At 33.2% G+C, this 15493-nt stretch overlaps 1 long non-coding RNA gene across 2 annotated transcripts; it reads left to right on the top strand.

Annotated features, from left to right (window-relative positions):
• The first annotated feature begins 1380 nt into the window (after positions 1–1380).
• On the top strand, positions 1381–9281 carry LOC136223344 (uncharacterized). Of its 2 annotated transcripts, none has more exons than XR_010685916.1 (6): positions 1381–1705; positions 6992–7148; positions 7243–7362; positions 7855–8112; positions 8704–8855; positions 8944–9281. It is a non-coding gene; the product is annotated as an uncharacterized lncRNA (long non-coding RNA). The 2 variants fall into 2 exon arrangements; XR_010685915.1 differs by having other exon boundaries at positions 1392–1705; positions 7243–7338.
• Positions 9282–15493: the final 6212 nt, after the last annotated feature.

The raw sequence follows: 15493 nt of genomic DNA, 5'->3' as shown, positions 1-15493 counted from the left end.
AATTGAGAACAAAATAACTACAACATATGAAAAAAATCGAATAATTACCTTCAGAAATATAATACTGTCTATCATGGCCAATGAATATAATGGTGGAATACTATCTATCATGCTTTATATAGAAGTTTATTTGTGACTTTTGGATTTCATTTGCTTTGTGTTTTTTCATCTTCCTGTACCTCTTCATGTCTTTTATTATTTTAATTAATAGGGTAATAATTATTTAATATATTATAAATATAAATTTGTTATTTTTAATTAATTAAATATTTGTTATTTTTATTTTATACTACGTTGACAACTCATCAAAAATGCTTCTAAAACACTTCTCCTTATTTCTCTCTGCTTCCGCTATTATATATAGTATAGATGTGGGATCGATTGATCAATTCATTTATGTCCTTATCGTTATCTTTAGGATCACTCATTTCTCAGGCCTTTCACCTGGATGCCACCCCCTCAAGATCGGGTCACTACAAGTTCATCAACTTCCATCTGGTTCACTCTAAAACCAACATACATGTTCGTGGAGAGTTGACTCCCATACCAATTGTAACTACCGGTCTAATACCATGTAGATATTATCTGTTGCAGGACTTTAAAATGCATTTACATGTATCAAAATTAATTTATATACATAAGTGGGAAATTGCGTAAAATAAAATACCAAAACTTTATCTTTTGTGATTTTTGAGTTAACCATTTTAATAACATAACATGAAAATTCAATGTTCTCAAAAAAAAAAAAATTAAGGAAAAAATAAATACAAATATACGTGGTTTTGCGCATTTGCAAGTAACGTGGTACTATCACTACAAAAAAAACCATCTATGACAATGCTTTTTCAAATGCAGTTTTAGGAACCGTCAATATGGAAAACCTAAATATTTAATGTTATTTCAAATTTTAAACTCATACCAACGCTGTTATTCTTTTGATGAAAATACCAACTCTGTTATTAATTTTTTTTATCTAACCCTATTTTACACTTCTCTTTCTTTCTCGTAGACGGTGTCGTTGATCGCCTCTGTGGTCTGAGGAGCTTATCAAACTAAGCCTTTGGGAGTTTGGAGGTTAATGGAGGTGAGAGTTGAAGGAGGTAATGGAAAGGGAAGGGAAGTGATGGAATGGAAAATTAAAAATTAACCTTGTTTGTGAGTTTATAGAATGTAAATGAGGTTAAGTTTAACCTTGTTTGGGAGTTTAAATTTGGAGGGGAAGGAATGTTAAATTTACTCTCCAGAGACAAGAAATTTTAAAAATGTTTACGTTACTCTCATTAACCCTCAATTTGGAGGTTAGAGTTTGGAGGTTAGAGGAAGTAAAGATTTAACCCCATTAACCTCCATTTACTCCCAAAAAATAACTCCCAAATAAGGTTAACTTAATACTTAACCTTCCATTACTCCCATTTACTCCCATTAACCTCCTCCCAAACAAGGGCTAAAACCCCCAAGTTCTCTCTCGTTAAAAATTCAGAGTGAAAACCCTAGATCAGTTTCTTCCTAGTCCTTCCCCATGTTATCTCTCGCTCTCTCTCTCTCCCCCGGCAGCAAAAGCCATCTGCATCTGAGGTGAAAAAGATCGCTGCAAGTTATCTCTCTCTGATATTCAAGCGGTTTCCATCATCTGATTTTGTCCTCTTGGATCTAATTTAAGCTCTGTTGTTTTTAAATCATTGAGGTGTTTAGTTCTGATACTCAGGTAAATCAATTTTCTATTTTAAATCTCCGCTGTCTTCAATTTGTGTCTAATCTCCTCTGTTTCATATCATATTTGGCTCTGATATCCTCTGCTTCCTCTCTGTTTCATCAGCTGACTAGTGTCCAGGTATATTAACTGATTATAGTGGTCCTAATTTAGCTTATTATGCATAATTTTTATAAAAGCCGAAAAAATTATAGAAATGATGAAGAAAAAATTGTAGCCATATACCGTAAGAGAAAAACAGAAGAATAACTAGCCATACTGTGGTATTTTAGAAATAGGTATTTCAAGAAATGATATAAAAATGATATAAAATTAGATTTGATAATATTACTATTGAGTGAAACTAAGTTATAAAACAAGTATTTTTGGTATTTTTCTCACATTTGAAGCTGGTAATGGGTTGTTTCTGAGCCCATCAAAATTTCAATAGACATACATGCATCATCAATTTTATGACTAAATTTAGGAAAATAATTTAGATCCTTTGACATTGGAATTTGAATATGATAATTAGCAATGTTATATATAAATACTCAATTTCATAAATAGAAATCTGTAGTTAGTTTACAACAACTATTAATTAAAATCTTGTATTGTATGTGTAGTTTTCTGTTGCAGCAGATGGATTATTCAAGGTTTAGAAATAGAATATCATGTGTTGATTACTTAAGCCTGCAAGGGAACAAAACATGAACATTATTAGGATTTAACTCACAACTCATATCGGCAATTTATCATTTTACCGGGATTCTGGATTACCTTTATGTGCTACTTCTGTGATGAGAGTTCGGTTTTTTGGTTGCGATTTTTTTTTTAACTAGCTTTACACCCGTACAATGTACGGGATTCACAATTTATTTACAAATTAGGAATATATATATATATAAAACATAATAAAAAATTACAATCTTAATATAAAATATTTGGTAATGTCCTAAAAAAAATATTAAAAGCAATTAGTAAAGAATTTTTTTCCGAACCCTTATCAATAATTCCTTTATCTATTCTAAAGCGCACATACGTAGAAAGTGTGATACAATTTCACAATATATATAGAATCTGTTTTGTAGAGCAAAATTTATGAATAATAAAAATCTGCTTATTAATAATACATATTTGTAAGTTAGATTATGTGATATCATCATAGTGTGCATAATTTTCAAATCATTTTTTATGAAAAAAAAATTAAATGTTTAAATCGTTAAAATAATTTTTAAATTTCATCTAGAGCTTTAGATGCGTAAATTGCACAGTTTTTTTATTAGTAAATTTGTATTTATTTTTTAACATTATAATATGTATATATTATATGGATTTATTCTGTCCAAATAATATTATATATATTATTTGAAACAACGATTTTAAAAAATATTATTTGAAATAACAATTTTAATCCAACCTCGCATTTAATTCTAGATGAAAAAAAATTAATGCATATTTGCCTAACTTGTTCAAAAAATTTGATCGGTCCTTTAGACTTTTAAAATATTCCGATAAACCTATCAACTTGTTTAAAATGTTCCAAAAACCCCTCAACTTCCTCAAAATATAATCAACTAATCACTAAATTGTAAAAAATAAAATAAAAACATAAATCGCATATGAAAAGTGTGCTGCGTAGCCTTAGAATGGCTCTTCATTTGAGTTAAAGGTGCCATCACATAGTCAAATATTATGCATAGTAAACTCTATAAATTTAATAATATCAATCCAAAAACTAAGGGTAAATAACCAACTTGCTCATTCCAATCTTGCTCCATTGACGTATCAGACTACTACCAAGTCTAAATCTTTTCCTTCCAATGCTATTAGATTTCCTGAATTCTCCTTTGGAAGTATAGAAAAAACTGACTGGAATTCCATCCTTTATTCTATCAAATTATACCAACTTGGTCCAAACTTATAATCCCTAAGAGACAACTTTAAATAGCAATTATTTGAAGCTTGTTCATCAATTGCAACCTTAAACACCACATATGTCCCAGGACTATATATAATATATATATCAAAACATTGGGATATAATTTTCAATCACTTCATCACACAATTCAGCTGGTGGCAACATCCTAAAAATGCACATCAGGGAAAAAGCACACACACAATTCATCATGGGACATTTTTAAATCCCTAAATCATTTCGTATACATTATATCACTATTAAGCTACATAATATAATTTAGAAGTCCTATTTCTAGAAAAGGAGAATAGATAAATGAGCATTATTTTTTAATGAGGTTATGGGTTTTAGGCTGAAGTTGCAATGCTTTTTTCCAACTTCCCATTGCACTGAAAGACCAGAAAATTTCTATTGTTTACTTCACACATTTGAAGGAGCATTTTCATATGGCATCTGCAATAAATTTTGCACTTATAAGATATCTGTCACATTCCAGTTAAAAAAATAGGAAACACATATTTGCTTTTTCATTTATAAATATTAGTATCTCTTACATTATTACCAATTCTACATTTCAGAATTTACAAAGAGACATGAGCAGAAAAAGTGATATCGAAAGTCTCCTTTTTTGTTAAAGTTTAATCAGATTCAGGTTAAGCATAACATGCACATAAAGTTATAGAAATAAAGAAATATGAAAATGGAATAATTAAAAGGAGTAAAATATTGGGTAAACAATCCTATCAAAAGATGTCAGAATTTAGTGACCTGAATGAAAAACACATTATTTAGTAAAGAATTAGAGAATTGTGAAATTGGAACACCAAAAAGGGTTAGAAGTGCCTTACTAAATTAAGGCACACGGCCATACTTTGTAAGCCAGAACCTACATCAACTCCTGCATAAGATAAGGGTTAAAAATTACCAGTTGCAATCCAACAACATTAGAAGATTAAAAAAAATAGAAATTTCCTGAGCATCGGCCATGGTTTTTGATACAACTCGTGAGCATTTCAGACTTTAAAACCATTGGTGGATGTCAGTAAAATTATAAGCAATCATGGTCAGAATTGATACTTTTCCTCCTATTCTAAAACGTTCTGCAAGATCATGAAACTACCTATGAATATCACCATAGATTGTCATTGGGCTTTTGACAGGCTGCATGCTGGGAAAAGTTATAAATGTCTTTCTAATTTTTTAGATGTATAATTTTTTGTATTCTTAGGTTAGAAGTGCAGGCAGCATAATAGTGGCTATTGGCCAAGAACATATTGCATAGAAATACATATATTTGACAACAGTATGTTCAAAACTTAACAATTCTTCAGATAAATAAGTACTGAAAATTCACTCCAACTTTGGTTAATAATAAGTTAACCAATTCAGCAAATGAATTCATAATAGTAATAAGGCATACCAATTCCCAACAGTAACAATTAACTAATAAAAGGACATCAGCAACATAGAAGGATTCAAATTTTAAGCCAGTATAAAGTACAGGGTGAAGGTCTGCACCTGAACATTGCTTTCTTGTATCAATATCATAATGATCTAACCTGAACCTTGTCACATAATGATTTGACCTGCAAGGAAGAAAGAAAAAAAACTCTCTATTATTGTGGCACATCATTTAAAAAATGCTCTAAAATTCTGCCAAGAGTTTTCTTCTTAGCTTTGCAATTGATTCAAACTCTTCAGGCAATTCACAAAATGGTATATTTTCACCATATTGAGTTTCAGCCATTAAACAAAGTCACCCAAATGTTAAAGTCTTAGCTGTTAACATATATCTGCAAGCACATAATAGAGAACTCTATTATGTGCTTGCAGATATATGTTAAAATTAGCTAGTCTTTCTGGTTGGAGCATTGGTTCTAAAACCCTTACCTGGTATAACCCTAAAGATTCTAACTGAACCCGGGATTTGAACATTCAGAAACGGAATAACGGAATAACAAATGGTGAGAGGAGTATGAAACCCATTCTTACAGAAGAACACACACAATGCTATCTATACTTTTCTTCCTGTTTCCATATCCTCTTTCTTTCCTGTAGTTTCCAGTTAATTTACCTTTGAACTTATAACCAACCTTAAATTAACATCAAATTTTTCCATAATTATACCCTTATCCAATATAGAGCAACAATTTACGCAAAAATAATATGAACAGTAAGAATTCTGAAAAGGTTTAATATGAATCAGAATGGAATTAGCTCTGTAGGGAACTACTAATAAGACTTGAATGTTTTAAGCATGAATTAAACCATAAAATAAATACAGTAATGTTCAATAAAAGTGGTAACTCACAAATATAATCATACGATGGCTGGAAAGGAATTACCGATTGAAGAAGGGATTCGCTTAATGAGGAGACTGAGTTAAAAGGTTTTAGTAAACATTATATCTATCAATATGAAAATCCTCCATTTCAGGCTTGCTCCATGGACATTGGCAACACCTTCATAGGCATTTTCACAAACACATAGCAAGCAATAAATGAAAATGGACAGGAAACTTACAGTGATAAACCATTCTTCAGTAAATCTGAAAAGTCCGAAGCTATCTCATTCATAATCTGGATTCAAAAGCAAGAGTTTAAAAAGAAGAAGCATAAATTAGTTAATTATAAGAACCTCAGTCATAAAATCCCATTGAAGCTCAATATGAACGTGAATTACATAATTCCTTTTGAGAAGGAAAACAAAATTGAGGAGATAAAGCGAATTGATCAAGCAATAAAAAAACAATAAAAAGAGAAAAAGAAAGAGAATAACCTTGGAAGTAATTAGATGGCAACCGCTGCCTTGTGGAGTAAAAGTAGCAGTCTTCTGAGTCTAATTAGGTGAGACTGCTGCTGACATAGAGTTGGAACAGGTTGAAGGCTTACCAGTATAGAGAGATTTTAGATGTGAATCAAATTTGGGTGAGGGAAGAAGAGACATTTGAGGGAGAGAAGAAGTTCATACAGACGTGTGTGAGAGAGAGGGGGCTAAGATCGTGAAATGCCAAAACCACCAGGATGAACAATCTGAATATATATGTGTTTTAATACAATTTGAATAACTATATCTGACATTCAGTTGAAAGAGTTGTGGAGATTGAGGGAGTGATGGAGAGAAGTTGAGGATATGAGCAGTTAGGAATGGGCAGTTGAAAGGGCAGAGATTCAGAGTGAGAGAGGCGGACATTGATTGATGGAGTGAGAGTAAAATTAGAAGAAATAAATTTAAAAATTCTAAATATCCTCAAAGTGACACATCAACAAAATTACTATGAGAGTGACACGTGGCAAGTGAGGTTTCTGCTTTAATAGTAGTAATAGATTATGTTAGGATTTAACTCATTTATGCTTGGTACTGAGTGTCTTTGTGATTATTAGGTTAATGGTGTTGATTTAATTGAGATTGAAGGTGGGGAGGTTTCACTTGCTTTTTCCTAATTTATGGATGCAACTGCGTGATTCCAATTAAGTGCTCTTCTTCTTTCTATTTGAAGTTCCAGTGTGCAGAGACAATTTCACGCTGCGATAGACTCTGGTAAATTGGGATGCTTATAGCTTCAGATTTTTTAATTTGTTACTCTCTTATGTCTCATCTTCAGTAATATTACAGCATTAAAAATGGTTTGCAGATTCCTTTTTGCTCCTCTTCTGGTTTATTTATTATGCCAAAAGATGGTAGGAATTGTAAAAGATGGAAAGGTGTGAAGTTTTTGTGCTTAGAATAGGTATGTACTTGAATCCAAAAATAGGTATGTCCTTACATGATTACATAGCAAATTTTAGATTTTTGTGCTCAATCTTCTTTGGGGCATTTTAACACTTCACTCACTCATGTTTGATTCTGATATATTGGAGATACTTCTATTATCATTTGAAAAAAGCATGTTATTGTTATTGTTACATAGCTCACATCATATTGCTTATCAAACTGAAAAACTTCCCTCACATGTTTCAATTCAATATATCCAGTTTGGCATTCATTATTTCATACCGAGACATTCCTTTTGTTATTGTTACTAATTCATTATACCTGTTGCATGCTAAATATACTTTAGTTAGCAGACATACTTTAGTTAGCAGACATACTGGTGAGATGATTGTAGATATAGGCCGACTAAAACCTGCAATTTAAGGTTTAAAGGCTTCATTAAAAGGCCTTTAAATTTCTTCTCAAATTTCTTTCTTCTTCTTTCAATTTTGATCCAGAATTGGGTTTAGTCTAATGGTGGTTTTTTTCCCAGTTAAAACAGAGAAGGCCTCTCTATGCGATGAAAAATTCTCTAGACAATGCTCCTCCTGCCAGAGATTTTATTGGAGCTCTTAAGGAAAGCTTATATTCGAACTGGAGTTCCAGGTTTGATTGCAAAAGTGAAGAAGGCTTCTCCAAGTAAGGGAATTCTCAGGGAGGACTTCGATTATGTTATTTCTGATTATGCTCAGATCTTTGTTGCCGTTGCTACTGTCAATTACAGCGCTATCTGATAGTCATGCAGAAGGAGGTAAAATTGATGGATAGCGTGTTTAAGAGCTTAATTATTTTCCTTACGTGCAGGTTAGCAGTTTGCTAGAATTTCAATTTGATATAGAAGAGCTTAATTATATTTTATTTTGATTCCATCTCCACTTAATTATTGCTTTCCATTTTCGTTTACCTCTAAACCCTTTTTTTTTTTATAAACAATATCTCATTTCTCTCTGTTTTATCTGCTCTCTTTTTTCCAGTGATGTCATAATTTTTGTAAATAGGTGCATCGATGCTTGGAATTGAACTATTTTAGTTTTTTCTTTTTTGTAATGCCTGAAATTGAGATACCTACAATAATGTGATAGTGGAAGTTCACTATGGTTTGCAAATTGGGAATGTGTTTAGTGTATATTATATAGAAATAGATATGGAAACTAAAAACAGAAACAATGATAGTTGTAAGGAAATAGAAATCACAGGAAACATCAAGTGATATAATTGACTTCAATTTATCTGTAACATATGATATCGTCAAATTCAGCATCATAATGGGTTAGTCACGACTTCAACTTTCATGGTTGTATTTTTTCCCACTTGAATGCTAAATGATTATCGATCATTCCAGAGGATACCGAAGATATGCTAAATGACTACTAGGAACATGATCAAGAAGACTTGGAGCTACCGTTGATTGAGCTAAATGAAATAGTTAAAGCGACCAACAATTTTTCGGTGGCGAATAAGCTTGGTGAAGGTGGTTTTGGCCCTGTTTATAAGGTACCTTCCCAGCTATAATCTGTTATCTAGGCCATTATTTCATCAATGTTCTATTTTACTGAAGTGAATTAGCACATTTATCTTTCAGGGTAACTTAGCAGATGGACAAGAGATAGCTGTGAAGAGGCTGTCCAGGAGTTCAGGGCAGGGGTCTCATGAGTTAAAAAATGAAGTAATTCTAATAGCCAAGCTTCAACACCGTAATCTTGTAAAACTCATTGGTTGTTGCATTCAAGGAGACGAGAGATTGAAATTGAAGTCACGACTTCAACTTCAACACCGTTTACTTCAACATTTTTGTATTGACAGATTTACTTTCTAGTGGACTAGTTTTGATAATTATTGTAGCTGTTATATCAATTTGACAATTTTGGATTATATTTTGTATGAGAAATGAATATTGACTCCATTGCATAATATATGAAAGTATATTCTTAATCTTTGGATAAAAAAATTAGTTGATTCATTAAAAATATTTTGTAATTATATATTTTATTATAAAAAGTATTGAAATATTTATATAAAATAAAAATAATTAAAAAAAGGTCCAAAGGAGGTTGAAAAGTCTCCAGCTGTAAAACCGTCGGTAAAACGTTCCAAAAACGTCTGTAAAAATTCAAAACCGTCAGAAAACCGTCGCAAAAACTGTCGCAAAACCGCCACAACCAAACCATTCATACAAAAACTTACCCCGACGCCTCAGAAAAACCGTCAGTAGACGTAGCAACGCCTGTTGTAGCAGCGGTTCTGCGACGGTTTTGAAAACCGTCGCTAGAGTCTATAGCGTCAGAAAAAACCGTCGCTACAGAAGCTAAATTCCGTCGGTAAAGAATCTTTTTTTTTGTAGTGTATTTGTTGTAAAAAATATTTGTGTTTTATATCTTAGCAAAATAAAAAAAAGTTTTAATCTAACGGTGTTAGTCATTGTTAATGTAGTACATTAATTTTGCTAATATAACATGTTAACTTGCTCATATTGTTGATGTGTGTTGAATTATTTACTTTTTCTAATGTGTATATTTGTTGGGATTTTTGAGAAGAATACAGAAGAAAATAAGAAAATGATACTAAAAATTTTATTCAATTTGTTAATGTTCTGCACAAAATGAAAGATACAGATTTATGCCTTTTTATAGGCTTATAATGCAACAATAAAAGAGATTTTAAAGCAAACAATAAAATCTCCACTAATTATCTCACTAACAAATAAAGACTCATTAAAACTAACTTAGTCAAATAACAAACTTTGAATCAAGGAAATCATAATCTCAACAATATTAACTTGTTAAATTGTCAATTAGTGTTAATCATTTTAGAAACTTGTGACGTTTTCTATAAAAACACAATTTTTTTTTTTTTTTGTTTTTTTTGTAGAATTGGGGAAATTGACACATTTGAAGGTGCTCTTGGTGCATAATAATGATCTCAATGGCAGCCTCCAAACACAAAGTAAAAAGCGGTTTCATCTGACTACATGTTTAAATATCATATTATGTGAGGCAACTAATAACTTTTAGGGCTCGTTTGGTTCGCGGAATAGAGGGGGAATAAAAAAGCCTATTCCTAAAGAATAGCTATTCCCACCTTTGGTTGATTTTTTTAATGGAATAGCTATTTCATGGAATCCCTATTCATTGATTTCATGGAATAGCTATTCTTCAATTTAGGTTAGGAATAGCCTATTCCTAATATTATATTTTTTGTAATTTACAAAATTATCATCCATTAAACCCACAATCTTCTCTTTAATCACTTTCCCAAATCTTATAAATTTTGGTCAATCCATAATTTATATCATATAAAACGTGAAAAATGGAAAAATGACGAAAACGTTAAAAAATGTAAAAATACGAAAAATATGAAACACGAAAAATGTGAAAATGTTAGAAACACGAGAATATGCAAAAAAATAAAAAACGCGAAAAACATGAAAACGTGAACAAATGCGAAAAACACGAAGACGCAAAAAAAAAAGCAAACACACGAAAAACACAAAATAGGAATAGCGCGAAAAAGTGACAAAACACGAAATATTAAAAAACGTGAAAAATAAAAACACGAAAATGCGAAAAAATACGAAAAATGCTAAAACACAAAAACGTGACAATATGTGAAAAACATGAAAATGCGAAAAACGCAAACAAAACACGAAAACGTTAAAAACACAAAAATATGATATTATATGATTCACGATTGTCACAAAAAAGATAGGGTCGTCTTACACAAAACGCACTTTTTTCATGTTTTTGTGTTTTTTACGGTTTGCACATTTTTTGTGTTTTTTCATATTTTGCGTGTGTGTGTTTTTTTTTTGTGTTAACACGTTTATATGTTTTCGCGTTTTCACCCTTTTCCACTTTTATCTCATTTTTTTCTTTTGTTTTTGTGTTTTTAATGTTTTTTTTGGCGCTTTTACATTTTGTTTTTTTACCTCTCTTTTTCGTGTTTTTACAATTTTTCTGTTTTCATGTTCTTATTGTTTTTTCGTTTTTAATGTATTTTTCGTGTTTTTTTCATCTTTCGTCTTTCGTGTTTCCCATTTTTCTATTTTTTATATATTTTTTAAAATAATATATATTAAATATTTGAACAATTTATAGTAAAAAATTAAAATTTTAAAAGAAATAAGAAATTACATTTGAGGATAATATTGTCTTTTTAATAAAAAAAATTATCTATTTCATTCTACCTTATTCCACCAACCAAACATAGGAATAGTAATTCCTAAGCATTTCTATTCCATTCTTTGCTATTCTATTCCTTTGGAATAACCATTCTATTCCATTCCATTCTATTCCGCGAAGCAAACGGCACCTTATTTCTTGTTCAGATTTTGTGTTACCACCTTCACTCGAACAACTATCCTTGTTGTTCAATGAATTTTATGGCTCTTTCACAGGTAAGTATCGAACTAACTTATTAAATATTTCTGTATGCATGTTTGTTGAACTAAGAAGATCACAACCCTCCCGCACCAGATGGTGCGTGGGTCGACCACTTGATCACTTGGTGGCGCTCCAGATGCATCTCGAGACTTGTAACCCTTCTTGTGGTCCTTGATTGTCTCTTTGAGCGCCATTCCTCGGAATAATAAGCTCGTTATTATTTCCAATGTTTCTCGGTTGCTTCGATTTGAAAAAGATTTCTCCCAATTACCCATTTTAATATTTTCGGTCAACTTGATGCCTTCAGCTGTGATGCGGACGAGAAATGGAGACAGAAGATTATCCTCCGTCGGTTACACTTTGTAAAATTTAAAATTTGTTTTTCTTATGAACTAAAGTTGAAAGAAATAAGATTCACATTATTATTTTGTGGGAAGTTCAAATTTACCCATACTAATATGAAATGATATAAATTTATCTTTAACCTCGTGTAATGTAATGAAAATTTGAACGCGTACAAGTTTGACCGTTATTGTCATATAAGACCTTCCAAACATCAATCATGTTTAATAAAAAAAAACATCAATCATGTTTAAAATACTTTTTGTTTTAGTAACACATTTAAAAGCTACGTGCCAAAATGCCAACAGCTAAGTCTGTCATATATATTATCATTTTTTTGGTCAAACCACGAGGTAATCCCGGAGGGACCGCACCACTGCATCGGTACCTTTAAGCCATGTCCACATCTAGACTAATATCTATTCGTTAGTTGGTAACTCAAATGGGTAGGACAACTGGCCTAATAACCTGTCATATGTATTATGTTACTAAGTTACAAACAACCTACCAAAATGCATGAAACTGTTCAATTTATTGAATAAACTTATTTGAAAAATTTAATATAAGAATCAAATAACTATCAAACCAGCCCGTTCAAATTTATCATTAGATATAAGTAAATTTTATCTTATTTGTTAAGTAAAATTATACCAATCGAAAATGGGTAAGTCTACACTTTCCTCAAAAGATAGGGTCAAATCGAAGTGCCTTTAATTTAACGTTATGAGGGTCCCACTTCTGACACGGTTAGATTATCTGATCACTTAAGGATCGGTGATGAGGGCCCCACTTTTGATACGGCTAGATTATCTGATCATGTAATTGAATATTTCTCTAATCTCTTCCGTTGTTCTAGGGACCATTTCGATCTTTCTCCAATTAATGAGGTAATTCCCAACTTAGTAACTTCTTTGGAAAATGAGGAATTAATTTCTAAACCTTCCATTGAAGATATTAAAGACACGATCTTTTCCATGGATCCTGACAGTGCAACTGGCCCTGATGGTTTTGGGGGAACCTTTTATCGCTTCTTTTGGGATATTGTTGGGAAGGATGTTTACAATATGGTTCATGCTTTCTTTGATCATGGTTGCATCCTGCCTGGTTTAAACTCTAGTATTATGGCCCTTATTCCTAAAGTGGCTGAAGCTGACAGAATTGAGAATTTTCGTCCAATTGTGATGAGTAACTTTGGTTTCAAAATCATCTCAAAAATTCTTGCGGATCGCCTTGCGGTTATTGCTGCAAGGATTGTCTCTCCCAACCAGTTTGGTTTCCTTAAAGGTAGAAGCATCCATCAATGCATTGCCTTAGATTCTGAGGGAGTTAATATGCTTGACAGAAAACGTTTTGGTGGTCACATGGCCTTAAAAATTGATATTCGTAAGGCTTTTGATACTTTAGATTGGAACTTCCTCTTCGCTGTGTTGGATTCCTTTGGTTTTTTTCTCACTTTCAGGGATTGGATCCTAAACATTCTGACATCTGCTCGTATTTCTGTGATGATTAATGGTTCTCCAAAGGGTTACTTTTCTTGTTCTAGAGGGGTTAGACAAGGGGACCCCCTTTCTCCTCTGCTGTTTGACATTGCTGAGGATTTTTTCTCTCGTTGGCTTACTAAATTGGTAAGGGAGGGTACTTATTCTCCTATGTATTATTCTGGTGGAAATTCCTTTCCCTCTCATCTTCTTTTTGCTGATGACATGCTCATTTTTGGAGTGGCATCTTTGAGCAATGTGCATGCTCTCAAGGATTTTTTTCCTACTCTATGGACAGTTATCCGGTCAGCAGGTTAGTTGGGATAAATCTGCTATCTTTTTTGGTTCTCAAGTGAGTCCTCCGAGGAGGGTTCAGCTTGCTAACTGTCTTGGCATCCGTTTGGAGTCTCTCCTTTTCAGTTATGTAGGAGTCCCTCTATGGAAAGGTAGCTCTCTTTCCTTTGCAGGGCGTTTAACTCTAATTAAGTCTGCTATTACTAGTTCTCTGGTTCATTCATTCCTGATCTATAAGTGGCCAATGAGTTTGTTGAAAAAGCTCAATAAAAGTGTTAGGAATTTCCTTTGGACGGGTTGTATTGATCAGAGGAAGTTAATTACGGTTCCCTGGCAAACTTGTTGTAAAAGTTTGGAGGGTGGTGGATTGGGCATTAAGGATTTCAAGATCTTTAACCAGGCTCTCTTGGGTAAGATGTGTTGGGATTTAATTCAAGGCAACAGTCTTGCTATTTCTCTGATGAAGTCTAGATTTATGGTTGTCTCTGGTTTGCCTAAAGCTACCATTGCTCCTTCCTCGATTTGGACTTCCTGCAAGTTTGTTTATTCATCCATTTGGGACCAGACCTTTTGGTGGATTGGCCAGTCTTCAACGCTCAATTTCTGGACTGATAGATGGATCATTCCATCGGTGGCGGACAGATTGGGTCTTAATTATCAGGATAAGCGTTCTCACTTTAATTCTGTTGATGATTTTTTGGTCAATTCGGAATGGCTTGGCTTAGGCACTCTGCCTTCGATTATTCAAGACAGTATTCGATCTATTCACAGGGGTAGAGATGATTTTGATTTTTGCGATTGGCAGCCCTCTATGAAGGGTATTTTCTCTGCCAAAGAGTACTATTCGATTATCAATCCTCGTTCCTACTCGATGGACTAGTATAAATTTGTTTGGAATGCTCACACTCCCCCTTCTCGCTCCTTCACATCTTGGAGAGTTTTGCATGGAAGGGTCCCGACTCACGACCTCCTGCAACGTCTAGGCTTCTCTTTTGCCTCTCGTTGCGTTCTTTGTGGTAGGGATGCTGAGTCCATTAACCACTTATTCATTAGCTGTTCTTTTGCAGATTCTCTGTGGAGGGCCCTTGAGATCCATTTTGACTGCACTTTACCTCGTCATTCCCAATTCATCCACTTCTTCAGCACTCTTCGTAGCATTCATTTTGGCTCACAAGTGTCGATGATCTGGCGTGTTGCCGCTGTATCTTGCATCTGGTTAATCTGGCATTGCAGGAATGAAGCAACCTTTAAGGAGGTTTTTCCTTCTATTCAACACTCAAAGATCACCCTATTTCGAATGATTCGAGAGTCCTTTGCCTCTTCTAAAGGTTTTTGCTCTTCGAGGAAAGATGCTGATATCTTATCCCATCTTCTGGCTTCTCCAAGGCCGCCTCCGGCTCCCAATATTATTCCGGTCCATTGGCTTAAACCTCCTCCGGGTTGGGTTAAAGTCAATGTGGACGGCTCTGCTTTTGGTAATCCTGGCGAGGCGGGTGCGGGCGGTATCTTTCGTAACTATCGCGACTTTCCCAAAGGTTGTTTTGCTTTTTCTACCCCTCCTTCTTTTGCTTATCTGGCTGAATTGAGAGCCGCTATTTTCGCAATTGAACTTGCTTGGGAGAAAAATTGGCATCATCTT

This window comes from Euphorbia lathyris, chromosome 3, assembly GCF_963576675.1.
Source record: "Euphorbia lathyris chromosome 3, ddEupLath1.1, whole genome shotgun sequence".
Lineage (NCBI taxonomy): Eukaryota > Viridiplantae > Streptophyta > Magnoliopsida > Malpighiales > Euphorbiaceae > Euphorbia > Euphorbia lathyris.
This window is presented reverse-complemented; position numbering and strand designations above follow the sequence as displayed.